The 27,200-nt window shown below is 37.3% G+C and overlaps 1 protein-coding gene and 1 pseudogene across 1 annotated transcript in view; both read right to left on the bottom strand.

Annotated features, from left to right (window-relative positions):
• Positions 1-27,200, bottom strand: part of LOC137234912 (paired box protein Pax-5-like) — a 2,462,599-nt gene that overhangs the window by 1,011,658 nt on the left and 1,423,741 nt on the right. The gene's annotated exons all lie outside the window — the stretch shown is intronic.
• On the bottom strand, positions 184-809 carry LOC137234415 (protein transport protein Sec61 subunit alpha pseudogene; annotated as a pseudogene).

The raw sequence follows: 27,200 nt of genomic DNA, 5'->3' as shown, positions 1-27,200 counted from the left end.
GCGTCCTGTTTTTTCTCTTGGGGGTTGCGACTGCGGAATGGATGGCTTTGTTGGGTGTGGTCATCACATCAGCGAGTAGCGGTATTGGTGAACCGACTTCCTTGTCGTATTCTTCGCAATTCAATACTTGGTACTGTGTACTTTTTTCAGACGCATCTCATTTAAACATCAATTACTTAGATTTTAAAGAGATGCACCAACAACATAAACCAGTAAAGTGTACATGCCACCCATCTCAGATTGCTCCTTAACGAAAATCTCAAAGTATTGATAGATAATAGTCACAGCCAGAAAAATACCTGTGCCTGAACCAATGGCACCCAAAAGTCAGCCATAACGGATAACGCACCAATACAAAGACCACCAAACGCAGCCGCTGTTGGAATATAACGATTCAATTCATGGATCATAGAATTTTAACGATGGCCACGTATAACCATATGTTGCTCTTTAAGTTGTTTTGCGACATCCTTAGCTGAGCTGCCGGAAACATCGATCCACGTTTTTGAAAAGAAAGCGCATGAACCCAACATGAATACAATATAGAGTATAGCGTGAATTGGATCGGTTAATATGTGTCCTACACTCTCTGGTGGTGACAAATAGTAGAACAGACCACCGATTGGGTAAGATCGCGCTGGACCGCCACCACCAACATCAGCCCAAACGCCGAGTAAATTGATGAATACATTGCCCTGGAATTTTACAGCCAACATTTGTGAGATGACATACAAGTTGGAAACCAAAGCCGATTGTAAAAGCATGGGAATGTTTGAAGTGTAGAATAATTTGATGGGATAACTGCTGTATTGGCACGATAACAATACAACGCATTTGCGTTACGTCCCAACGACGCCTGCTGCATATACTATTATTTCTTATTTATATCGTTGTATGCCGAATTGAAAGCTCTTAGGACAATGTAAAAATATAATTTCAATATCGTTTAATCCCGTAAATCACCAATCATTCATCAATCATTTCCATTATAAAGTAAGGTTATATCTGATCATTATTAAAACGTAAATTTTATGGTCGTCCTTAGATGCTCTTTTAACTATTTTATGTATATGTGTTTTTCTCACATATGTACATACATATTTATAAGCGTAACCACAACGTATCCTTTTTTGCTGTAAGATCATGTAACCATGGATGTGCCATCCATCAATTTGTAAAATGTCGTTTCCACTTGGTCCTCAGGCAGAGGGCTGGTATGAAATACGATTTTGCGTGTAATGGCACGTAACCTTGGATACCAATTTGCGGGGGTATGTGAATCTGAAATACTTTGCACCGGCACATCGCTGCGATTAGGTTGAATATAATTAATTTTGAAACCGGGTTAACTTGATTACAAAGGGGATAATCCGTAGCATGTGCAGGGTTTGGGGGGTATAACTATATAATCGGATGAAGAAACAAGACGGATTTTCGTTTCCTCAAGTTCTTTTTAACTGGCCGAGCGGGAAATACATTGGAGCACACGCGCTTATGGCCGCAAAATTTCAATAAAATAATGATCAAAGAATTGAGGGATTTCGTAATAGGCAAAGAGATTTTCCTTCCGTTTGTTATGAATTCCTCTTCATATCAATACAATTTGTTACTCTTTCTGACCAAATAATGAGTTACGATACACTTGAACAAAAGAAATAACCAAATATGAATACTTTGCTGATCAAAAACTGAATATAGTTTTTCGATTATCTTTTGGAATCATATTTGGATCAGGTGTGTTTACTTTAGGTGATCAACAATTTTTAATCCTTTTCATTCAGCTTTGTGAATCTTTTCTTCGTATCCTTGTTGACTGAATCATGAGTATTCTACTTGTTAAAATTTTACTTCTCATTGAAGATCTTATTTTGGATGAGATATGAAGAATAAATGCATGCTAATCGTATGCGAAAATCATTCATACATCTCTACCAAAACGATTGAAATATCTTCATGAACATGATATGACAATTATTGTGAAAAAACAGTCAAAGATCACTCCAAAACAATTAAAGCTTAATTTGACAATGATACCATTTGTGAATAAACCGTTTCGACATATGAAATGATTACTCAATAATAATCACATTTAAGGTACATTTTCTTCCTGACGATACATTAACTTTTTAATCGAAAATACTTATATAATATTGACCTTCAATGTGTAGTAAACCCATCGCGGTATGCGTATATCGTTGATCTTTTCGTAGTCAGTCATGAATGATTCCCACCGATGTAAAGTAGTTTCAGACACATCTTCATCCCAGCCTGTCCTTCCAACCAAATATTTTGCATTATTATCTTGGCTACAATTACGACTGGTGTCAGCCAGCCAACAGGGTCGAAAAGATTTGCGATCGTAGACAGTATTGACCTTTTTGTTACAGTAGGGTTATTATCAAAGGGTTTTGCTGTAAAGTAGAAGTAGTCGAAATGGGCATTCCACCTGATACCCAGTGCTTTTACCGTGCTGGTGTCTCAAGAAAATACTCGTTTAATAAGTATTGTTTCGGTATGCCCTGTAGAATTTTCTTACAGTTGGACGTTGTTCTGGTTCCTCTGCTAAAATTTTGCATTAATACATGCAAATCGTCCGATTTGAATGTGGTAACATAACCGTGTTCCCAATGTGCAGCGCAGATGAAACAGATATTGCATCAAGTTCCCGTCCACCTTTTTCGTTCATTCCAGGGTTGATTATTGAGAATATAATGCGTCGTATGCTCAAATTGAGTCCCATACCATTGGCATCTTTTACCACCATAACTTTACAGCTTTTCTCAGGATCATTGAATTTGGAGCTTGTGCTAATTTTGTACCGCATGAAACCGAAGAGATATCATTTTTACTAAAGCAAACAATGCAATCACCAGGCTGTATATAACCTAAACTTAGTAATGCTGAGTCTTCAATGGTTAGCTCGGTAAGTCTTTAGCAATTATGCACTTCTGCTGTTTCGTTTGTTTTTTCGCACATTTTTTTTTTTTTGCAAAAGTTCGAAGGCACCAGCTTCACCGAAAACATGTATCTCTTCAGCGATGAGTCCTAGAAAGGCCCGCGTACACGCCCAGACTCTTTGTGGGTCAACAAATGCTGTTGCATTTCATCTATAACAGCAACTTCATAGGCGTATTGACAGATGACATTTCCACTGTACACGCTACGTGACTCGCTGGTGTTTCCTCATTTATACCAAATTTTTATTCTTCTCCTGTTACCGGATCGCAAGGTGTGCCTTTTTCATTTGATTTGTTAAAAACTTCCTTGGATAATAGCTTCAATGGTCCGCAATTTTCCCTGAATTAGTAGGGCCATCAGGCAGCTCGTAAAAGACGCGAAACTTTTAAGTCATTCGAAGTACAACAGAACAAATTTATTTGTGCGAATAGTTGAGATTCTTTTAATTTTCGCAACGCAAGGTGTTTAAATAAAAACCGGAAGAAAAATATTAGTTACATATTGGATCCATCTATTGCAAAAGCTTATTTAATGTGTTTACGAAATCTGATATTCATTTTATAAAATAATTCCAGCTTCCATACAATAACAAAGTGAACTTCCGTTAAAAAAAAAAATAATTTTTTGTTGCGCTCCCTCCCATTGATGCTTAACAAACGCTCTCAAAAATGTCCAATAATCAAAATGTTATAGCTGGTTCACCCGTCTCACCACATCCGACACCCAAAGATCGCAAGCTAGGTGTGATCTTACCGCTTACTGGATATTGGGTTTATGCAACAATTATGGTTATGTAGTGATGCACATGATCAAGGGTGGGCATGAACTTAGCACCTGCTAAGCGGCCATATACGTATACAACGAGCGAACGAAAAATGACTACTTCGTCAAAATCAACGACCAAACACATTTAGTTTGCTTTCGACGTCCGTACAATAAGAAGGTGTCGCACGCAATATTACCACAGAGAACGGTCGAAAAATACGTACATATGAATGAAAAATTTTCAATGTTGTCCCCGAAAAAGGGTTTTTAATTGTTTTGCATTTTTCAGAAATAAAATATGGTAGTTTTAGTATTTTTAAACTGTTTTATTTAGCTTGACTTGACAGGCCGTTTTGAACGAATTTTGTAATTGAAATTTAAGTAACTTTCCGATAAGGTACAAGCTTGAAACTTGAAATATAATATATTTCAAAAAATCGTATTTGTGGTCCGATTGGGCTCATATTTCATATCGCTTCATATAACGATTCCTAAGGAATTTCTTCTGCTTTCTTCACTGCTATAAGTTCCGCCTGAAACACGCTGTAGTAATCATCCCGTAGGATCTATTTATTTTTGGACCAACTCAGTAAAGAGCAGATCCAATCCCTTCTATTAATTTGGAACCATCCGTATAAACGTGTATAGCACAGGGGTAAGATTATTTACGCTCCTGTGGAGTAAAACGAAAAGTCGACTTAAGCTTTTCTTGCAAATGAAGTTTATAATTTTCCCGCAAACTAAGCATTGTGGCTTATTGGCGCTATTTAAAACAAAAAAAAACTCTACTTCCAATTCAATCTGAAACATTTTGCATTCATAAGTACGTACAATACTTTCGTATTGTACGACCAAACACTGTACCAAGATTGTGTGTGATACGTGCTTATTGTGCAATCGCTGGAATCAAACTAAATAAATATTTGATTTTGCATTCGTGCTAGCCACGCGTTCGTGTATACTAACACATTCTCAATTTGGTAATCGTGTAAATGTAGTGGTGCCCACCTATGCACATGATATTATTGCACAATTTCAGCATGTACCTAAAGGTAACAGTAAAACTGAGACTGAATATGATAATTCAAGAAAATGTGATTTGGTGTCGACTGGTGCAAATTTATTGGCGGATATTTTACCATCATTGACTGTGAGAATCATCATACCTTTCCTGCCGTTTTGGGTAAATTTTAAAAAATTTGCGTGTAATGGCACGTAACCTTGGATACCTATTTGCGGGGGTATGTGAATCTGAAATACTTTGCACCGGCACATCCCTGCGATTAGGTTGAATATAATTAATTTTTAAACCGGGTTAACTTGATTACAAAGGGGATAATCCGCAGCATGTGCAGGGTTTGGGGGGTATAACTATATAATCGGATGAAGAAACAAGACGGATTTTCGTTTCCTTAAGTTCTTTTTAACTGGCCGAGCGGGAAATACATTGGAGCACACGCGCTTATGGCCGCAAAATTTCAAGTAAAATAATGATCACAGAATTGAGGGATTTCGTAATAGGCAAAGAGATTTTCCTTCCGTTGTTTATGAATTCCTCTTCATATCAATACAATTTCAATTCAATTCTTTCTGACCAAATAATGAGTTACCATACACTTGAACAAAAGAAATAACCAAATATGAATACTTTGCTGATCAAAAACTGAATATAGTTTTTCGATTATCTTTTGGAATCATATTTGGATCAGGTGTGTTTACTTTAGGTGATCAACAATTTTTAATCCTTTTCATTCAGCTTTCTGAATCTTTTCTTCGTATCCTTGTTGACTGAATCATGAGTATTCTACTTGTTAAAATTTTACTTATCATTGAAGATCTTATTTTGCATGAGATATGAAGAATAAATGCATGGTAATCGTATGCGAAAATCATTCATACATCTCTACCAAAACGATTGAAATATCTTCATGAACATGATATGACAATTATTGTGAAAAAACAGTAAAAGATCACTCCAAAACAATTAAAGCTTAATTTGACAATGATACCATTTGTGAATAAACCGTTTAGACATATGGAATGATTACTCAAGACTAGTCACATTTAAGGTACATTTTCTTCCTGACGATACATTAATTTTTTAATCGAAAATACTTTTAAATTTGGACGTTTAGTTCATATGGGATATGATATATGGGGGATGTAATTGATAGTTTAATTGCGGATACTGTGGCAGATAATGAATCTGCGTTAGGGTATGTTGGCCTCGTTCAGGGGAACGAGAGCAGGGTTATCGCGTGTTGGCCTCGTTCGGGGTGAACGGAAGTAGTACCAGTTTTGCGATTGGTCTGGTAATTTGTCCCTTAATTGTATTGACGCCAACAACATGTACACGGTTGTCGGGAGCTGGGTGTGTGTTGACGACTCTTCCCATTCTCCACTCGTTTGGTTGTAGGTTATCATCCTTTATAACGACTAGGTTCGCGGGTTTTAAGTTGGACTGTGGATGTTTCCACTTATACCGTTTCTGGATCTCGGTGAGATATTCTGATTTCCATGTTTTGCAAAATGTTTGATGAAGGGCTTTCATCCTTTGCCATCGGTTTACAATTGAGGCAGGGTTTTCACTACTTCAGGTGGAGCTAAACGATGTCCACCTACGAGAAAGGGCCTGGAGTAAGCGGCTCCAGGCGGAAGGGTCGCTGAATGAGGGACTGAGAGGCCTAGCGTTGAGGCAGGCCTCAATTAGACAGAAGAGGGTCGTAAACTCTTCGAAAGTATATTTATGATCGGACGCGATCTTGTTAAAATGTGTCTTAAAACTTTTTACCCCCGCTTCCCACAAACCACCCATTTTAGGAGCGCTTGGCGGTATAAAATGCCATTCTAAAAGGTGATTGCTATATTTATTCAATGTATCATCGCTTGCTTCACGCAGAAATGCCTTAAACTTTGATCGTAAAGATCGCGAAGCTCCGACAAAGTTAGTACCATTGTCGGAGTAAACGTTGCTCTGACAACCTCGTCTGGATACAAATCTGGCGGAGGCAGCTAGGAAGGACCCTGTACTAAGGTCGTTTGTTGCTTCTAGATGGATGGTTTTCGTCGAAAAGCAGACGAACAGACAAACATATCCTTTTGAAATTCGACATCCCCTTCCTCGGTAGGATTTTATATCGAATGGTCCTGCGAAATCTACAACAGTGTTGGTGAAGGCCCTAGTAAAGGATCCCCATAAGTTGTGTTTGTGTCCATTTCCTGTGAATAATACAGACCTTGCAGTTATGGATAACAGACCTTATCATGATTTTAACGCGTGGGATCCAGTACTGAGTGCGGATATGACGTAGCATCAGCTGGTTCCCTCCATGCAGAGTGGTCTTATGAGAGGATTGAACTATAAGTCTGGATAACCTGCAAGTGTAAGGAAGGATAATGGGTTGACTTTCGTTATGCGACATGTCTGTGGATGCCCCAGTCCGTCCCCCAGTTCGAGTGATGCCTTCTTCGTCTATATATGGATCCAGGGGTAAAATCTCACTCTTACCATTTATTAGTTTTCCTGACTTCAAATTTGCGCACTCTTCTTGATAATGTTGCCTTTGGCATATTGTTATCAATATTTGTGTTGTTTTTTCTATTTCGTCAGGGGCTATCGAATGAGATTCCGTTTTAAATAGGGGCTTTAGTTTTTGGGTGCGTTTTCTGAAAAAACCGTAGAATGTAAGACATAACCAGCAAATCACTTGGTAAATCGGAAAACCTATCCAGAATATCAAAGTTATTTTGGACCGATGTTGCATGAACTTTCACCCTCTTTTCCTCAATATTCGTGTTATAATATTCTTCTTGTGTTGGTCAATTATCGTTGTCTTCTTGCAGCCAAGAAGGTCCCTGCCACCACAAAGAATTGTCGATTAGATCCGAAGCGAGGAAGCCTCTGCTCGCCAAATCTGCCGTATTTGACGCGGAGTCTACGTGCCGCCATACTTTGTCTCCTACTTTGTTGATGATTTTTGTTATTCGAAGTGCCACAAACGTTGATTACGAACATGGTGGCTTTCGGATCCAAGCCAGCACGATAGTCGAAACTGTCCAGAGGGTGACTTTAATATTAGAAGTTTACATATTTTCAATGGCCGGCTCTATAATTTCTGCAAGTAGGACGGCGCCCGGCGCCACAGAGTTCCAGTCGTGGCAATGATATATTTTTGACCGGGGCTACTCTTGTCTTTGAAATCAACAGATTGGTGAATCCTCGATCCTTTGTCTGAACCCTCAGGAAAACAGTGGCGGCATACGCCTTTTCCGAAGAATCGCTGAATCCATGTATTTAGATATTGACCTTCGTGTAGTAAACCCATCGCGATATGCGTATATCGTTGATCTTTTCGTAGTCAGTCATGAATGATTGCCACCGATGTAAAGTAGTTTCAGACACATCTTCATCCCAGCCTGTCCTTCCAACCAAATATTTTGCATTATTATCTTGGCTACGACTGGTGCCAGCCAGCCAAGAGGGTCTAAAAGTTTTGCGATCGCAGACAGTATTGACCTTTTTGTTACAGTAGGGTTATTATCAAAGGGTTTTGCTGTAAAGTAGAAGTAGTCGAAATGGGCATTCCACCTGATACCCAGTGCTTTTACCGTGCTGGTGTCTCAAGAAAATCCTCGTTTAATAAGTATTGTTTCGGTATGCCCTGTAGAATTTTCTTACAGCTGGAAGTCCATTTTCGCAATGGGAAACCCGCCGATTGTAATGCCGAGGATATTTGATCCCTTGCCCTTATCGCAGTTCGATGCTGTGTCCACCGGCGAGTACGTCATCAACGTACATGCAATTTCGCAGGATATCTGCTGCCATTGGATGCGAGGTCTCCACGTCATCAGCGAGTTGGTGCAGCGTCCGAATCGCAAGGTATGGAGCACAGTTGACTCCAAAAGTTACTGTTTTCAGTTCATAAAGGTTGATTGGATCCATGGGGCAGTTACGAAATACGATTCGCTGAAATTTTTTTTGATTTTCATTAACCCATATTTGGCGGTACATTTTTTCTATGTCGCTATTAAATGCGTATTTGACAGCCGCCAACGTAGTATAAGGATTGTTAGGTCGGATTGGGGTATTTGACCTGGGTAGAGGGCATCATTTAAACCTTTTCCGTTTATGGTAGGACATGATGCGTTAAATACGACTCTGACTTTTGTCGTTGTACTTCCCTCCTTTATAACAGCATGGTGAGGCAAGAAGTAACAGTCATTTGAGTCTGGCGAAATATTGCCAATTTGTTTCATGTCTTTAAGGTTTCATATTCGGATACTACTGTATTGTATTCCGTTTGAAGGACTGGGTTTTTCGCAAGTCGTGTCTCGTTGAATAGAATTGAGAACACGCACCTCTCAATGAGGGGCCTAAGTAAACCTCTTTCCTAAAGGGTAAGGAGACTACGTATTTGCCATCGTTTTTCGGAACTGTTGTGGATTTGTATAACTCCTCGCAGTAAGTGTGATCGTTATTGCTGCTCCTCTTCTTTGAAATTTCCTTTATCTCCCAAAAGGCCACCAGTTGTTTATCTAAAATGGCCTCGTTGAAATATGAAACTAGAGATTTGTTGGCATCAACCGCCTTTGTCCGGCTTGTCAGAAACTATCCGAACATGGTTTCCTGTGCTATTAACATTTTTAGCACATCTCTCCTTAGGCCGCCTAACATAATTTGGGGGTATATGTCTCCGCCCAGAACTAAATCCACTGGCTCATTTACAAAGAATCTTTTGTCAGCCAGTACTAAGTCAGAGAATGCTTGCCTAGTCATTGCATCTATATGGCAAGTTGGAAGATTCCCTGTTAGTTGTGGTAAAACCATGATCTAATTGATCTTGACTAACGTGTCTATTGGGGCCCGCAGTTGAATATTGCACGCTTCTTTCACTTGTGCCGAAATTGTATTATTGATGCCCGAAACTTGGGCATGCATACGTTTAGTTGGCAGATTTATTCTGCGCTTGAGTATCTTGGTTATGAATGAGCATTCAGATCCCGAGTCTACTAGAGCTCTCGCCGAATAGTCAACACCATATAAATGAATATTCACCTGTGCTGTTCCCAGTATTACTCCTTTACTAGTATTTGCGAAACATGAGTTCATATTATTAACCGAACTGTTTTCTTTTTCAGAATTGCGACGCGCTTGAGCATCTCTTCACGTTGATGCTCCGATCTTATCAACCGAATTTGTGGTTTTGGGCTGATTCGGAATGTGAAGCAGCGTATTGTGTCTTAAATAACATGTGGCACAGTTCATTTGAATGATGCACTTTGTGACAGTATGTCCAGCTGAAAGGCAGTTTAGGCATCCACGAATGCTTTTAATGTGCTCAAACCGTTTGTTTGGCGTTAAGCGCAGAAAGTTTTCGCATTTTGAGATTCGATGTGCAGAACTTTTGTGACGTTTTCCAACATTTGGAATCTGCTGGATAAGAATTTATCCATGTCTGCCCATTTGGAAATCTCTGTTTTATTTTCTATGGCTTGTTCCCATAGAGCCAGTGTGATTTCTGGCAGTTTTGTGGAGCAGAGAGAGATGCAATTGTTTATTTCCCGCTGCAGTTTCTTAATGGAGCTACCGCATTCTCTCTCAACTGCTTTAAACTAAAAAGAATTTTTAATTGGGCATTGACCAAGATACGTTTGTTCTCGTAATGGTCACATACATTTTTCCACGCTGTTTCGAACCCGTCTGTCGTTAAGGAACACCGTTCCACTATTTCTTTGGCCTCCCCTTGGGTTTTTTGCCTTAAATAATATAGTTTTTGTACTGCATGGAGTTTACTATTATTAATATATATGTCAGTGAACATGTCCCTAAAGGACGGTCATGAAATATAGTCTCCTTTGAAAATAGCCGTATTACACGCTGGCAGGCGCACATGATATTCCATATTATCTGAGACTTCTACTTTCTTCTCTTTCTTTTCAAAATCAAAAGCTCAGCTATTGCCGCCTGACACTTTGGTAAACTGAAATAGCACATTTTATGCTTCTCTTTGATAGCGGATAGGTCCTTTGACTCAAGCTCTTATGGACCTACGAGCTTTTCGTATGTCATCTTCGTAGTTTCCCACAGATATTTTAACTCATCCCTTTGGTATTTTAGGGAGTGTTTACTGTGTTGTGAAGGTGACATACCGTTGAAGTCATTTTCATACTCCGTCACTGCATATGCTTGGCGTGTATAGGTCTCCATTGTGGATAAAAATGAAAACCGAAAAAATTAAGAAGAAATTGCCTTTGCAGAGAGTAGTGAGTGCAAATGTCGCCAAAGGACCGAACTTGGAAGTGATAATGTGATAAGTGAAAAGATTCGGTGTATGCATACGTATATACAAATTTACCATTAAGCAAGAAGAAGAAGAACAGTGAATATTCTAATTGTGTAAGCCGATAAGTTATGGCTAAAATGGAAAAAAGGACTGTATTGAGGCGTGTGTGCTAAGTGGGAGAAGTTAACAGAGAAGGAGTACGTGTTGTGTAGTCAACGTACTTTGTACCACAACAACAACAAAAAATGCAATTGCAGTGTATCTAGTGGAACTGAGCAAAAGTGATTTTGAAATTGGTAAACGATATTTTTATTGTATGGAATACAAATTTCCTATAAAATTTAAATGAAATACACCACGTTATTTAACGCTAATTTAAAGTCAATTTAACTTGAGAATAAATTTTTCTTATGGATGTGACAGTGAACTTTGAGTTTAAATTGAAATTTGTGGTTATGTTAACCGGTACAGTGCAGTGTTGTACTACCTTGAGCTGTGTCCGTGTCCGGGCAATCTTACCGCTGGTGGGGGATTGTTCCAGATAGTCACAAGGCGGAAGTGTACAAACTTTAACTAACGGCCTGTCTTTTGTGGAGATAAGTGTGTGCACGAAAAAGGGCACGAATATCAAAAAAAAAAAAAAATTGTTCACTGCTATTATGCACTCAAATGTAAATAAAAATATACCAATTTCAAATTCACTTACGCGTCAATAAAATCTTCAAAATTTATATTTTAACACTTCGAATTTGTATTATGCACGGAATACATTAAACCACGTACCTTGGAATATAAAATTTCATTGAAGTGAAATCTGGATGCTGATGTGTTGATTGTGTGTTTGTTGTTGTTTGGAGGTTGGATATTTGTATGTTGTTAGTGTCACTCAAGAATGATACGATGTTGTGGCCAAAACTTTGTTTATACTAATATCGTTCCTTGCTAAAAAGTGGAGTGGACTGTATGGTAATATGTCTGGTTCTCTTATATCCGGCTCGAAGGACCATGTACAATTTCGTGGTGGCAACGGCGCGCACCCACGAAATTGTAGATGAGTAGATTTAAGCGGAAAAAGGAGGAAATAAGAAAACGAAAATTTCAAATTAATATTCAGGATAACAAATAGGTTTATTGAAAGGTATTGCAAACAAAAAGTGTAAAGTAAAATTATAACAAATGTAACAAAAGCTATGAGCCCACTATACGGCCACTTTCGTTGAGTTTCCCCGCCGAAAGTCGCTGTATAGTCGGTTCATAGCAGTAAAGTAAAAAAAGTTTAAAGTAATGTGTATAAACAAATCCAGCTTATACATATGAATATGTGTGTGTATTTGTGAACACACCTTTATGAATATATTGGTTAACTAGGTATATTGCTCCGAGGGCAGATATATTTAGGCCTGTGGCCTAAACATCACCCAATTCACAAAGTTATTAAAACAAAACAAAAAAAGAAAAGTTTTATAATAAATTTATATGCTCACTTTGCTTATTTTTTTCAAAAAATTTATAATGAGCAATGATTTCAAGTAAAATGACCGGCGGACATTTTTTTTAAATTTTCCTCAAGTTTTAAAAAAAAGCAAAATACCCAAAGAGGGTGCCGATTAAAAAAAAATTATATTGCGACTACGCCCGAGATAGAATGAATGTTGCGTTATTTTTTCTGTTTTGTTTTTTGATAATTTAATTTATTTTTCTGTAAATTGAATTGAATTTTGTACGCATATTGAGCAAAGATAGTTCGTTCGCATAGGCAAAAAACAAAAACATTTAAATTAAAAATTCTTAATTCTGAAATATTAAAAACTTTCGTCTTCATCGAAGGAACCTGCAGCCAAAATTTGGAGAAGATTGATGTATGGGAAACACGTTTTCATAGGGAACACACACACATAATTTGATTTTTATATATGTATATAGATAGATATAGATAGACTGATGCTAACAAATTTTTTTAACAGCGGCAGATTACTAAACGTCCAAAAGGCATAACAGCCAACCTCAACAATGCAGTCAAACTTTAGGTGTTAAATTTAAATTTGTACGACAGCCATAGTTCTGAAAAATCCCATTTGTAGGGAAATTGCCACGCCCCTTTTTCCCCATTCCCCATTTTACTGGAGGTGTTAGGACTTAACGTCATATAGCTCCTTACCACTTTTCATTATCCTACCATTACTACATCAAGAGATATGCAGTAGGATATATTCCATTTGTATTGGAGGTACCACGCCCCGTTTTCCCAATCCCACATTTTCTTGGTGGTGTTAGGGATTGACCATATATAACTCCTTACTGAATTTCAATGTTCTGGCATGTATACCTTCAAAGTTATGCAGTACCAAAGATACCATTTGTATGGGAGGTGCCACGCCCCTTTTATATATCGGAATTATTATTAGCCTAAAACCTTCCCGTTGATCGAAGGAACCTATAACCATAATTTGGAGATGATTGAAGTGTGGTAAATACGTTTCCATAGCGAACATACACACATACACAGAATTTGATTTTTATATTCTTAAGGCTAAACCGATTTGGGATTTCAAAATCAACTAACCATCATCTCTCCTTCCTGTATCTTTCCTAAAAATTTCTTGGCAATCTTTCTATCGGTTCTCGAGTTATGGAGTGACAATCAAAATGTACACTTCTTTTTATATACATAGATAAAAATCAAATTCTGTGTGTGTGTTCCCTATGAAAACGTGTTTCCCATACATCAATCATCACCAAATTTTGGCTGTAGGTTTCTTCGATCAAGACGAAAGTTTTTCATATTTCAGAATTAAGAATTTTACATATAAATGTTGTTGTTTTTTGGCTATGCGAACGAACTATCTTCGCTCCCAAAAATGATCATGTTAACAAAATCAATGATCGCATTCAAAACCAATTTCCTGGTGAAGTGACGAAATATAAATCGATCGACACAAATGTAAATGCAAATGGACTTTGCGTTTAGAAACTAATACCGAATTTAATCGAATAACAATCAGCGGTAAAAGCAAAGGTGAAGATGTGATCATACCACGGATCCCAATCATTCCTACAGATTTGTCATTCAATTTTAAGCGCTTATAGTTTCTTGTACGCCTTGCTTTTGCAAGCACAAGGACAATCGCTTACTATTGCATGCTTAAATTTAGAGAGTCCGTGCTTTTCCCATGACCAGCTATATGTTGCTTGCTCTAGAGTTGGAAAACCAAAAAATTTGCTTATCTTTGCACTGAACGAAAAAACAAAAAATATTAGGTACCCACTTGCATTACAATAAGATAAAATAATAAAATGTTTTAAACGAAAATTTCACCAAATATGCGTACAAAATTCAATTCAAACAATAAATTAAATTATCAAAAAACAAAACAGAAAAAATAACGCAACATTCATTCTATCTCGGGCGTTACAACGTACGCCTGGTAAAGCTAGTATATGTATACAGGGGAAAATTAGGAAGCGGTGAATTTCACGCTGGAAAAATATGTGGCTCGGGTGATATTACCGAACTAAGTGGGTATATATATATATTACATATATATGAGGCAGGATTCTCGTCACAGTCGAGCTCGGGTGGAGCTAACAGATGCCCACCCACGAGAAAGTGGCCTGGAGTAAGCGGCTCCAGGCCGGAAGGTTCATTGGACAAGGGACTCAGTGGTCTGGAGTTAAGGCATGCCTCTATTCGGCATAAGAGAGTCGTAAGTTCTTCGAATGTATATTTGTGGCCGGGCGCGATTTTCTTAACTTTTTACCCCTGCTTCCCACAAGCCTCCCATGAGAGGAGCACCTGGTGTTATGAAATGCCACGCGAGAGTTTGATGACTATATTTACTCATTGTGTGGTCCCTTGCTTCCCGCAGAAATGCCTTGAACTCCGATCGTAAAGATCGCGAAGCTCCGACAAAGTTAGTACCATTGTCGGAGTAGACGTTTTTTGGGCATCTTCGTCTGGATGCGAATGCAGCCAGGAAGGACCCGGTACTAAGGTCGTTTGTCGCTTCAAGATGTATTGCTTTCGTTGAAAAGCAGACGAACAAACAAACATTTCCATTTGAGGACTTACACCCTCTCCCTCGGTAGAACTTTATGTCAAATGGTCCGGCGAAATATATCCCTGTATTTGTTAAGGCCCTAGAAAAGTTGGTGCGCTCCTTTGAAAGGATTCCCATGAGTTGAGTTTGAGCCCGCTTCTTGTAAAAAGTACAGACCTTACAGTTTGGATGACAGACCTAATCATGTTTCTAATACGCAGTATATAGTACTGAGTGCGAATAAAGCGCAGCATCAGCTGGTTTTCTCCATGGAAGGAGATCATATGTATAAATTCAACTAGGAGTCTGGTTAGCCTACACGTGTACGGCAGGATAATGGGGTGACGTTCGTTGTAGGTCATATCTTTGGATGCGTCAATCCTACCACCAGTTCTGATTATACCCTCAGTATCGATAAATGGGTTTAAGGGCAGTATCTCACTCTTCCCATGAATTGGTTTCCCTGACTGCAAATTGGCATACTCTTCTGGATAGTATTGCATTTGGCATATAGCTATCAGTCGTTGTTTCGTTGTTTCTATTTCATCAGGGGCTATTGCATGAGAATCCCTTTTGAAAGAAACTTTATTTTTTGGATGTGTTCTGCAGAAAAAACGAAAAATGTATGATATAACCCGCAACGCCCTTGAAAAGTCGGAGAACTTATCAAGGATGTTAGGGTTGTTATTTACTGACGTTGCATGAGCCTTTACCCGCTTTCCCTCAATAGACGTGTTATATTCGGTATCTTGTGCTGGCCAGTGGGAATTGTCTTCTTGCAGCCAAGAAGGTCCCTGCCACCACAACGAATTGTTGACCAACTTAGATGCAGGTAATCCTCTACTGCCTAAATCTGCTGGGTTTGACTCCGAGTTCACGTGACCGACCACGTCGATGATCATGGTGATCCGATGTGCTACGAAAGTGGACCAGAACAGGGCGGCTTCCTTATCCATGCGGATGCGATAGTTGAGTCCGTCCAAAGGTGGACTTTCGCTGCTCCCAATTTGAGGTTCCTGAAAATTGATTCTGTGATTTTCGCTAACAGCACGGTTCCGCAAAGTTCCAATAGGGGAAGAGAAAGAGTTTTTACTGGGGCTACTTGGGTTTTGCAGTAGGTTTATCCAGGTGACGTTATCCGTTTTCACGCCAATGTAAACGGCTGCCGCATAAGCCTTCTCGGATGCGTCATAAAATCCATGGATCTCGCTGTCGGTTCCTGTAGAAAATTTGACCCATCTAGGTATCCTTATTTTATCGATCTCATGGTATTGGTCGGTGAAGGTTTTCCATTGTCCCAACGTACTGGTCGATACTGGATCGTCCCAAGCTGGTATCTTCGAATGCCAGGAAGTTCTAACTGAGCAAGTCTGCTTTGGGGATGTCCCTTCGAATGTCCTCTGAATTGGATGTACATTTGGGAAGTGGAAAACCTGCTGAGTGTAGGACTTGACAAATTTCATCTCTGGCTTTAATGGTCGATGTGATCGTATGCCCACCCGCTAACACGTCATCTACATACATGTATTCTCGCAGTATGCTAGCCGCTGTAGGGTGTGAATTTGATACGTCGTCTGCCAGTTGTAGGAGCGTTCTGATCGCGAGATATGGAGGGCTCGAGGCATTAAATACTACGCGTACCTTTGTAGTGGTACTTTCTACTTTAATAACGGCGTGGTGGGGCAGGAAATAATTATCGGAATCGTCGGATGGGATATTCTTTTCAGTTTTTCCCATATGCCCGAGCGTTTCCTATTCTGACAACACTCGAACATACTCTTTACCTAAGTCTGGGGTTTTATTAGTCGCCCCTTATTCCGGAAGAATTGAGAGCATGCTCGCTTCAGGCATGATCCTAAATTAATATTATTAGGGTAATCCTGCCTGAATGATAGTGACACGGTTTATCTTCCATCTTCATCACGTTTCGTTGTTTCTTTGAATAATTTTTCGCAATACCTCTCCTCTTCGTTTAATATTTTGTTTTTGAGTACATTTTCTACCTCCCAGAAAGCTTTGAGTTGGTTGTCTAACGCAACCTCGTTGTAGAAAGACATAATGCTCTTCGTTGGATTCGCTGATTCGATACGACCGGTTAGTATCCAACCGAACACTGTCTCTTGGGCTAAGAGTATGTTTAGTACATTCTTTTGTATACCGCTCATTATAATTTGTGGATGTATGTCTCCGCCAAGTATGAGGTCTACGTCTTCGTTGATGTAGAACCTCTTGTCTGCCAAAACCAAGTCATTGCGTTGATATGGCAGGATGGCAGATCCCCAGTGAGTTTAGCTAGAACGAGTGTAGTCAGGCTGAAGCAGGGATCCACTGGTGAACGTAATTCAATGTTGGATGCTTCTTTCACCTGAGCTGACATCGCACTTGTGATGCCTGAAACCTGGGCATGCATTTTCTTCGCTGGCAAATTGATTCTACGTTTCAGTCTTTCAGTTATGAAGGAACATTCAGACCCAGAATCAATTAATGCCCACGCTAAGAAGTCGGTACCATTATGGCGAATGTGTACGCGAGCAGTTCCCAATAGCACACCTGTGCTGGAATTGGCAGGGCAGGATTTGACATTCTGATTCGCAGAGGAAGGTGATTGTCCCGATTCCTGTCTTTTCCGTGCCTGTGCCGAAGTTGACGGGGTATTATCCGCATCTTTTAAAGGATTGCGCACCGCCGGTTGCTGAATTGTGTCCGCATGCAGGAGCGTGTGGTGACGAGAGTGGAATTTGGAACAGTTGTATGAACCGGTGCACCTCGTCACTGTGTGTCCTAGGGATAAGCAGTTCAGGCAGCCATTTGTTGATTTAAAGAATTTACTCCTTTATACCGGGGTTAAATCGCAAAAGCGTGAAGAGTTGTGTAATCTGTGCTTCATAGATTTGCACATTTTACACATTGATTTTGTTGTTTGCTTGGCTACTTTTGTTTGAAAAGCACCAAGTCTTTTCATATGGGTTTCTGGCGACGTGCTTGATTTTTGCCCTTTCGAAGTTGCATTCCCTGTGACATAGACACGATTTCAAGTGTCTGAAAACGATTTGACAAGAATTTGTCCATATCCTCCCACTCGGATATATCCGTTTTGTGGTCAATGCTCTGCTCCCATAGAGCCAACGTACTCTCAGGCAATTTTGTCGAGCTTAAATAAGTTATAATCGCATCCCAGTTTGAAAAATCTATTTGATGACTTTTTAGGGATGACAAACAATTGGTTATGTCGCGCTGTAACATTTTAATGGAGCTGCCGCACTCGCTATCTACCTTTTTTAAATTAAACAAAATGTGAAGCTGTGAATTTACGAGAATCCGTCTATTCTCGTACCTCTCGTACAAGTTTTACCAGGCTGTCTCGTAGCCTTCATTTGTCAAGGGATATTTCTTGACGATATCCTTTGCCTCACCTTGGGTTTTTTGGTTAAGGTGGAACAACTTTTCAAACGGGCTTAATCGACTGTTGTTTCTGCAGATGGCCTTGAACAGGTCCGAAATGTTGGCCAAGATAGGTAGTCGCCCTTGAATACCTCTGTGTCGCAAGCAGGCAGGCGGAGACTATGTTCGCGCCCGCGTTCTCCTTCAGGACGACCCTCCCTATCTTTTTCCTGCTTCAATTTAGCTTGAAGTTCAGCTATGTTAGATATACATCTCAGAAATACGGCATATTCCGTCTTATGCTTGATCTAGACCGCTGAAATCTTTTTTGCTTCAAGCGTGTCAGAGTCAGGTAACTCATCGAGGGTGGTCTCTGCTCTTTCCCACTTAGCTTGCAAATCTTTTTGCTGTATTGCAAGAGTGTGTAGTGTGTGCAGAGCCGCATTTATGTCATTAAAGTCGGCCTCGAACTCGATTTTTCGATCGGCCAACCTGATATAAGATTCCATGTTCATGGATGAAAATTTGTGAACAAATTAAAACAAGGGGTTGTGAAACTGAAAAAAACCTGCGCGAATTACCCAACCAACAACGGTTAAAATACACAAAACCCTTTATTTAACGCTTTCAATTTGTTTATTATACTCAGTTGAGCAGAGCTCACAGAGTATATTAACTTTGATTGGATAACGGTTGGTTGTGCAGGTATAAAGGAGTCGAGATAGATATAGATTTCCATATATCAAAATCATCAGTATCGAAAAAAATTTGATTAAGCCATGTCCGTCCGTCCGTCTGTCCGTTAACACGATAACTTGAGTAAATTTTGAGATATCTTGACGAAATTTGGTATGTATATTCCTGGGCGCTCGTCTCAGATCGCTATTTAAAATGAACGATATCGGACTATAACCACGCCCACTTTTTCGATATCGAAAATTTCGAAAAATTGAAAAATTGCGATAATTCATTACCAAAGTGGGATAGAGCGATGAAACTTGGTAGGTGCGTTGAACTTATGACGCAGAATAGAAAATAAGTAAAATTTTGGACAATGGGCGTGGCACCGCCCACTTTTAAAAGAAGGTAATTTAAAAGTTTTGCAAGCTGTAATTTGGCAGTCGTTGAAGATATCATGATGAAATTTGGCAGGAACGTTACTCCTATTACTATATGTATGCTTAAAAAAAATTAGCAAAATCGGAGAACGACCACGCGCACTTTTAAAATTTTTTTTTAAGTGAAATTTTTACAAAAAATTTAATATCTTTACAGTATATAAGTAAATTATGTCAACATTCAACTCCAGTAATGATATGGTGCAACAAAATACAAAAATAAAAGAAAATTTCAAAATGGGCGTGGCTCCGCCCTTTTTCATTTGATTTGTCTAGGATACATTTAATGTCATAAGTCGAACAAAAATTTACCAATCCTTGTGAAATTTGGTAGCGGCTTAGATTCTAGGACGATAACTGTTTTCTGTGAAAAAGGGCGAAATCGGTTGAAGCCACACCCAGTTTTTATACACAGTCGACCGTCTGTCCTTCCGCTCGGCCATTAACGATAACTTGAGCAAACATCGATATATCTTTACTAAACTCAGTTCACGTAATTACCTGAACTCACTTTCTATTGGTATAAAAAATGGCCGAAATCTGACTATGACCACGCCCACTTTTTCGATATCGAAAATTACGAAAAATGAAAAAAGTGCCATAATTCTATACCAAATACGAAAAAAGGGTTGAAACATGGTAATTGGATTGGTTTATTGACGCAAAATATAACTTTAGACAAAAACTTTGTAAAATAGGTGTGACACCTACCATATATAGCAGTGTCCGTTGTATGGCAGCGCATACTGTAAAGTAAGGTTCTGCCATACCGACGTGTACTGTATTTGTGGTCAGCTGTACTTTGTAAATACATATATTGGCGTCATGGGTTATTGCATTAGCCAATTTGGCGTATGCCGTTTCGATGTGCGCAAGTTCATACTAGCCTTAGTATGCAAACATATTTACAGTTATCCGTTAGCTATGAATATGTATACCTACACACTAATCCCTAAATTTAAGACCATATATGTATATAAAATTAAAGAAAAAAAACTTTTTTAAAAATAAGCTTTTATTATTGGTTAATAAAATTAACTAAAAAGTAAGCAATAAATTGACTCTAAAGAAATATAACACTTTATAAGTTCATTGTAAGCTTTAACGATAATTAGGCTTTTTCGTCTGCGACAAAAGAATTCTATATTGTACATAATTATATATTTTTAACATTAAAACTTTACACCTAAATTATTAAAACTTACATTTTATATCACAGTTCTAATTGTTCTAATAAAAAACGTGTTGAATTTTGATGGTATAATTAAGAACATTTAGGATCTCCTTTTCTTGCTATCGCAATGTAACACGCTTTTATTAGAACAATTAGGACTGTGATATAAACTGTAAGGTTTAATAATTTAGGTGTAAAGTTTTAATGTTAAAAATATATAATTATGTACAATATAGAATTTTTTTGTCGCAGACGAAAAAGCCTAATTATCGTTAAAGCTTACAATGAACTTATAAAGTGTTATATTTCTTTAGAGTCAATTTATTGTTTACTTTTTAGTTAATTTTATTAACCAATAATAAAAGCTTATTTTTAAAAAAGTTTTTTTTTCTTTAATTTTATTTTTTACTTTTTAGTTCGTTTTATTAACAAGTAATAGAAGCTTGTTCTTAGAAAACCTTTTTCTTAAATTTAATTTAAATAGGAATTATTTTAAATTTTTAGTAAGGTAAAATATTGTTTAAATTAGTTACGTAATCTTTACTTAGTTATTTGTAACGTTTCTCATTCTATCCATTTCTCTAATGCATCAACTTACTTTTTAGTTGATTTTATTAACCAATAATAAAAGCTTATTTTTAAAAAAGTTTTTTTTCTTTAATTTTGTTTTTTTCTTTAATTTTATTATATCATAATCCGAATATATTGGGGCATATTCATAATCGAAATAAAATGTGACTAAGTTAGTTGAAGCATTTTTGACAGAGAGCACATATAAAATTGTGTCAAACAGTGTTAAATAACTTAACTTTGCCTATGCCGCGATCAGTTTACAACTACTTATTGCAGATCTCTCATCTGTGGGTTAAATCCGTTTTAAAATAAAATTCCTACTTTCGCTTAGCTAAAATTCCATCGCCAAAAATCTGTAAAACAAAATCAAGTGCGCAGAAAAGTATTCAACACTTACCGATAACAGCCTAACGGCGTTAGCGTTCGTTGTATCACAGAATTTTTACACTTTGAAAATGACGGCTGTTGTTTGCAAGGTTGCATTCCTTTGAGTCTTCGTTTTCACCATCTGGATTAACAAAGTCATGAGACTGGACATTCGTGCAATTTTAGTGATGTAAATTGCATGGCGCCAGCACCAATGCGGTGCCAGCTCAATGGTAGCTCATTGACGAAATGACTCCAATCGAATTTTTGACGCTACTTAGTAGTGAGTGCGTAGTAAATTTCACTTGCGCTATTGAGTGAAACGACTTTTGTGTGTCAGGCACGAGTTTGGTGTTATTGGCGCTACTGGCAATGATGACACTGAGCTGATGGCGGTAGCGCTGGTAGTTCAGCTTTTGAATCAGAGAAAGAATTGATGACCCGTGCAAATTATTATGGCTTTGGCCGTGTAAATAAATTATTATGTTGTATTTGCACCAAATAAATGCTGCGGACATAACAACCGGAGTCATTTTTGAGTTGTATATTTTAAATTTAATGCACAATTAATATGGGTGTGTTTGAGCGGCCAAATAATAACAGTAGTATTGCTAAAGTGCTGCTAAGTTGAAGGAATGTCGCTAATTTCCTAGCGATGATCAATATATTGTCAATATTTCGTTCAACGGACACGAGAAATTGCTAAAATTTTCCAAGTTTTTCCATTCTTGATTTAACTTAAGCTGTTATGCCAATATTTTTCAGCCAGCTTTTTTCAAATAGGTAATTTTTCCAAAAGTAAAATAAATTACAGAAAAGATTACAGAGTTAAACAGCCTTAAAAATTCAGCTATGTTGGTTATACACAGAAATACAACAGAGGATTGTGTCTCCGCTTTTCGCAAGCGTTGGGATTCACCACGCGTGACACTCGTGATTCACCACGTCCAAATATCACAATCCACGGATAGGTACCGGCGGGTTTGTATGGGATTTAGTCTGTTATTCCAAAGTAAATACAAATCTTTACCGATAACTGTGTTATCGATTAATTTATCGAATTCTAACAAAGTAATATTGCATTGTCATCGGAGTTATACATGTGTGCAAAATTTCAGCTCAATCGGACACCGGGAAGTGTATCAAATTTAACTTGCAAGATTCCATTACAGACAACAAAAGTGAAACTAAATAAAAGCTTATAATAAAAGCGCAAGTGCCGCTTCACAACATATATTTAAGAAAAACTAGTATGTAAGAATATAAGTTGCGCTCACATGTACGAATAAGCATGCTCATACCCAGCAAAAACTGCCTAACGCATTCACGTATACAAATGCAAAGTCTTCAGCTGTCATATCCTCTACAACAAAAAAAGTTTTTTCTGGCTATGGCTAACCTATACAAGGTTGTACGACGGTGAAAGCTGATTTGTTCTTTTTAATATGATTTGATACATCAACTGCCGGCGCATTACGGTTTTGACATTAGTCCATCGATTTACAAAAACAAAGTACATGGAACTCTTATATATGTTTGTAGGTATGTCATCATGCTACCACCTTGTATGGTTCCGCCATGGTTTTGGTGAAAGTCAGAGAGGGAAGGAGAGATATCATTTTTGCATTATTGTCTATTGTGTATGCATTCCCACTCATTTGTTTTGCTTTCTTGCCAAATTGCACATCAAGAGCCATTGTGGACAAATGTCAAGAGCGATTAATTAACAAATATTAATAGCCTTCAAAAAAAAAAAAACGAAAAAAAGTAATTTTATAACACTAAGTGCTTTTATTTATCCAATTATTGGCGCTCAAAAGCTTTTATAATATAACACAAAGAAATGAGGTATTTAAAGTTGAAAGCCATGTATAATAATGTTATTTCACAACGATTTCCGAATCTGGCCGATTTTGTTTGCCGGTAATAGCTTTAGGAATACTTTTGTACAAGAGTAAGTAGTCGAGATATAAAAAAGTACTTAAAAATGCTAAAAAAAACTTGTCATTCTACAACCTACAGGATCTTGAGAACAACGATGCACCACGCTCCAAAGTGCACATCTTCCCGCAAGCCGCACAGGCGAAATTAATAGCCTTTGCTTTCATCGTAATTTCGTTATAGTTGGCGTCATTGGTGTCATCTATGGTCTTTGTATGTATTATAACATTCTTTCAATTTTTAAATAAATATTCATTTTAATAAAAATGTTATAAAAAAAAATTAAGAGTTATTTTTTTCGTTATAAATGTGTTAGGACTATGGGATAAGTACAACAGCTATATAATATGTTATTTATGCCATAACGCTAACGCATAGCTTTATGACATTCGTTGCTGTATAAATCATGTTATATATAGCACATGAATAGCATATTGAAAAGAGAAAAATATATGAAAGCTTAATAGCAGAATTTAGTGAACATAAAAGAGAAGGCTGCTCACATGTATAGAAAAATATACGTGAGAATTTGTCACTCTGCCTTAACAAACTGATGTCAACTTTTTGAATTTCTCACGCATAGTTTTTGTAGCACTACGGATTGTTTAATGCATTATATAACAAGTAGCGTTCTAACTGGGTAAGAATTACCGAACTTATTATATATATACACTCACAAATGTTTCCCTTTCCTAGTCGTAAGAATATAAGTAACACACACTTGCGCATATAAATATAAATGTACACAAGATTTTGTATCACCGAGCGAGTCATAATATAACACATATGTATAGACGGTTGAACGAAGATTTTGCAAGCAACAAAATGTTGCGTGCAATAGATAGAGAAAAATTTTATCGTTACGACGCAGGCAAATAAAAGCCGAATTTGAAAATAAAGATTCAGATTTTATTTGACTGTCAACTAAGATACTTCGTTTCATTTTTATATTTCGTCTAGTCCTACACATATTAAGTAAAAGAAAATGAAAAAGTTTTGCAGGGCTAAATCAAAAGCCCTTGGAATCATGGCAGGATTACTGTTCGTGGTATTACATATATAAATAAATTAGCGGTACCCGACATATGATGTTCTGGGTCACCCTGGTCCACATTTTGGTCGATATCTCGAAAACGCCTTCACATATACAACTACCACCACTCCCTTTTAAAATTCTTATTAATACCTTTCATTTGACACCCATATTGTACAAACACATTATAGAGTCACCCCTGGTCCACCTTTATGGCGATATATCGAAAAAGCTTCCACCTTTCGTTTGATACCCATAATGTATAAACGCATTCTAGAGTCAACCCTGGTCCACCTTTATAACGATATCCCGAAAAGGCGTCCACCTATGGAATTAAGACCCACTCCCTTTAAAAATACTCGTTAACACCTTTCATTTGATACCCATATCGTAAAAAAATTCTAAAGTCACCCCTGGTCCACCTTTATGGCGATATCTCGAAAAGGCGTCCACCTATAGAACTTATGCCCACTCCCTTTTAAAATACTCATTAACACCTTTCATTTGATACCCATATCGTACAAACAAATTCTAGAGTCATCCCTGGTCCACCTTTATGGCGATATCTCGAAAAGGCGTCCACCCATAGAACTAAGGCCCACCCACTTTTAAAATACTCATTAACACCTTTCATTTGATAACCATATCATACAAATTAATTCTAGAGTCACCCCTGGTCCACCTTTATGGCGATATCTCGAAAAGGCGTCCACCTACAGAACTAAGGCCCACTCCCTTTTAAAATACTCATTAACACCTTTCGTTTGATACCCATATTGTACAAACGCATTCTAGAGTTATCCCTGGTCCACTTTTATGGCGATAATAAAATAGGATGATTGCTTTACGATAACACGGTACAATTTATTTTTTGAAATTCTCTTTTACACTAATATAAAACAAACAAGAATTATAATTACATTTTTATATGTTCTTAGGAATAAGGAAATACTTTTATTATTATTTTATTATTTATTATTATTTCATAAGTTTCGTTACAGTTTTGGCAAATTTTGCCATAGTAAAGCTTAAAAAATTCAATTTTATCAGGAAAGAAAACTACATATATCTTTTTAGATAAAAATGAATATTCATTTGACAGCGCAAGATTTTTTGTGTTAAATAATAAAAGAGGAAACGCAATATTTACCGCCTTTGGCAATGATGTACTCAGTCTTACTAAGGCTTTATTTAAATATAACTTATGGGAATTTTTTAGATAACTTGGTCTAGTTTTTCTTAAATTGTTTATATGTAGTTTTTTTCCTCGCATTTGTATTAGTACATATTAGTAGCAGAGCAGCTGTAATACTAGCTCCACAATATTAAAATCTACCTCCTTATATGTAATTTCCTTTTCAAACCAAATATAAGCTACGTGGGCACTGCTATATATATATATTATAAAAAAATATAAAAAAAAATTGGAACAATGTAAAATTAAGATCGTTTATAGAATGGAAATTTACCAACTATTGATATCCAGGGAGTTGGTTCTTCTATGTCGCTTTTTATTTCTTCGATTGTTGATCCAAACTATAAATAGAAAAATATGTATTAAAGAAATTTATGATAGTCTGTAAGTTTAAAATTTCAATACCTTGTAATCTTTGAAAATAAGTGTATCTTTCTCCTTAAAAAAATTTTAAATAGCTTTCAAAATTAATTTTTCATCTGCGTCTTGTTCGATACCGAAAAAAAATTTCATTTTGCTACAGGATGCATAAAATGTTTGCCTAAATATTTCCACCTTCAGTCCCATAACTTTATTGAAGTGGTCATAAAGGCATTCCTTTCGAAAAATCATAGGCCAGTCATTTAAAATATCTTTACCTGTTGGAGTTTGTTGCGAATCATTAAAAAAAACTTCTTAGAAGTGAGAAGCAATCTGTCATGTACTTTTTAACAGTTTCATTTTCAACACAAATTTTTCTTTTGATACATTGATATTAAATATTGTTTTTTAGTATGTGCGTCTTTGCTGTTATCGTCTGTGTCTAGTGGTTGTAAACTTACACAACTTCTGGATAATGCGTTTAAAATTCTTTTTTGTGAGGCATACTAGAGTTTACAGGGTTCAAAAAATTGTTACGGTTTCTCATAGTAGCGATTAATGAAACTGCGTAAAGCGACATGACATTTCCTTCGCCATCTCTCTCAATAAATTAATCTGGGTATTTCCTTGAAGCTTTCTGTGCAATAGTTCTGTAGGCATTCATTGGTATATAACATGATATATCCCGCAGTCCGTCGACTAAAATATTTTCGAATGACTTTAGGAGTTTGCCGAGCTTTTGCTTGCTGTTAAGTTTGTCAGTAATTTCAGGAGAAAGCTTAGTCCAAGGGATCTCAAAGTTCTGGAATAAGTCGTAAACAGTTTTCAAATTATCAATAATTTTTGAACAAGAGCTTGTACTTTCGCAAGGTAACCCTGTACTAGAATCATCTGCGAAAACGTATATTATATTCAGTGTCTCATAATTTTGGCAGCTGTATTGATTAGGTGCAGAAGCTTCATTTTCCAACAAAACTTTTTGTTGGTTAACTGTAGGATCAGAAAAATCAAGATGT

This window comes from Eurosta solidaginis, chromosome X, assembly GCF_040869045.1.
Source record: "Eurosta solidaginis isolate ZX-2024a chromosome X, ASM4086904v1, whole genome shotgun sequence".
Lineage (NCBI taxonomy): Eukaryota > Metazoa > Arthropoda > Insecta > Diptera > Tephritidae > Eurosta > Eurosta solidaginis.
Note: the sequence above shows the minus strand (reverse complement) of the source record. Positions and strands in the feature narration are given on the sequence as shown.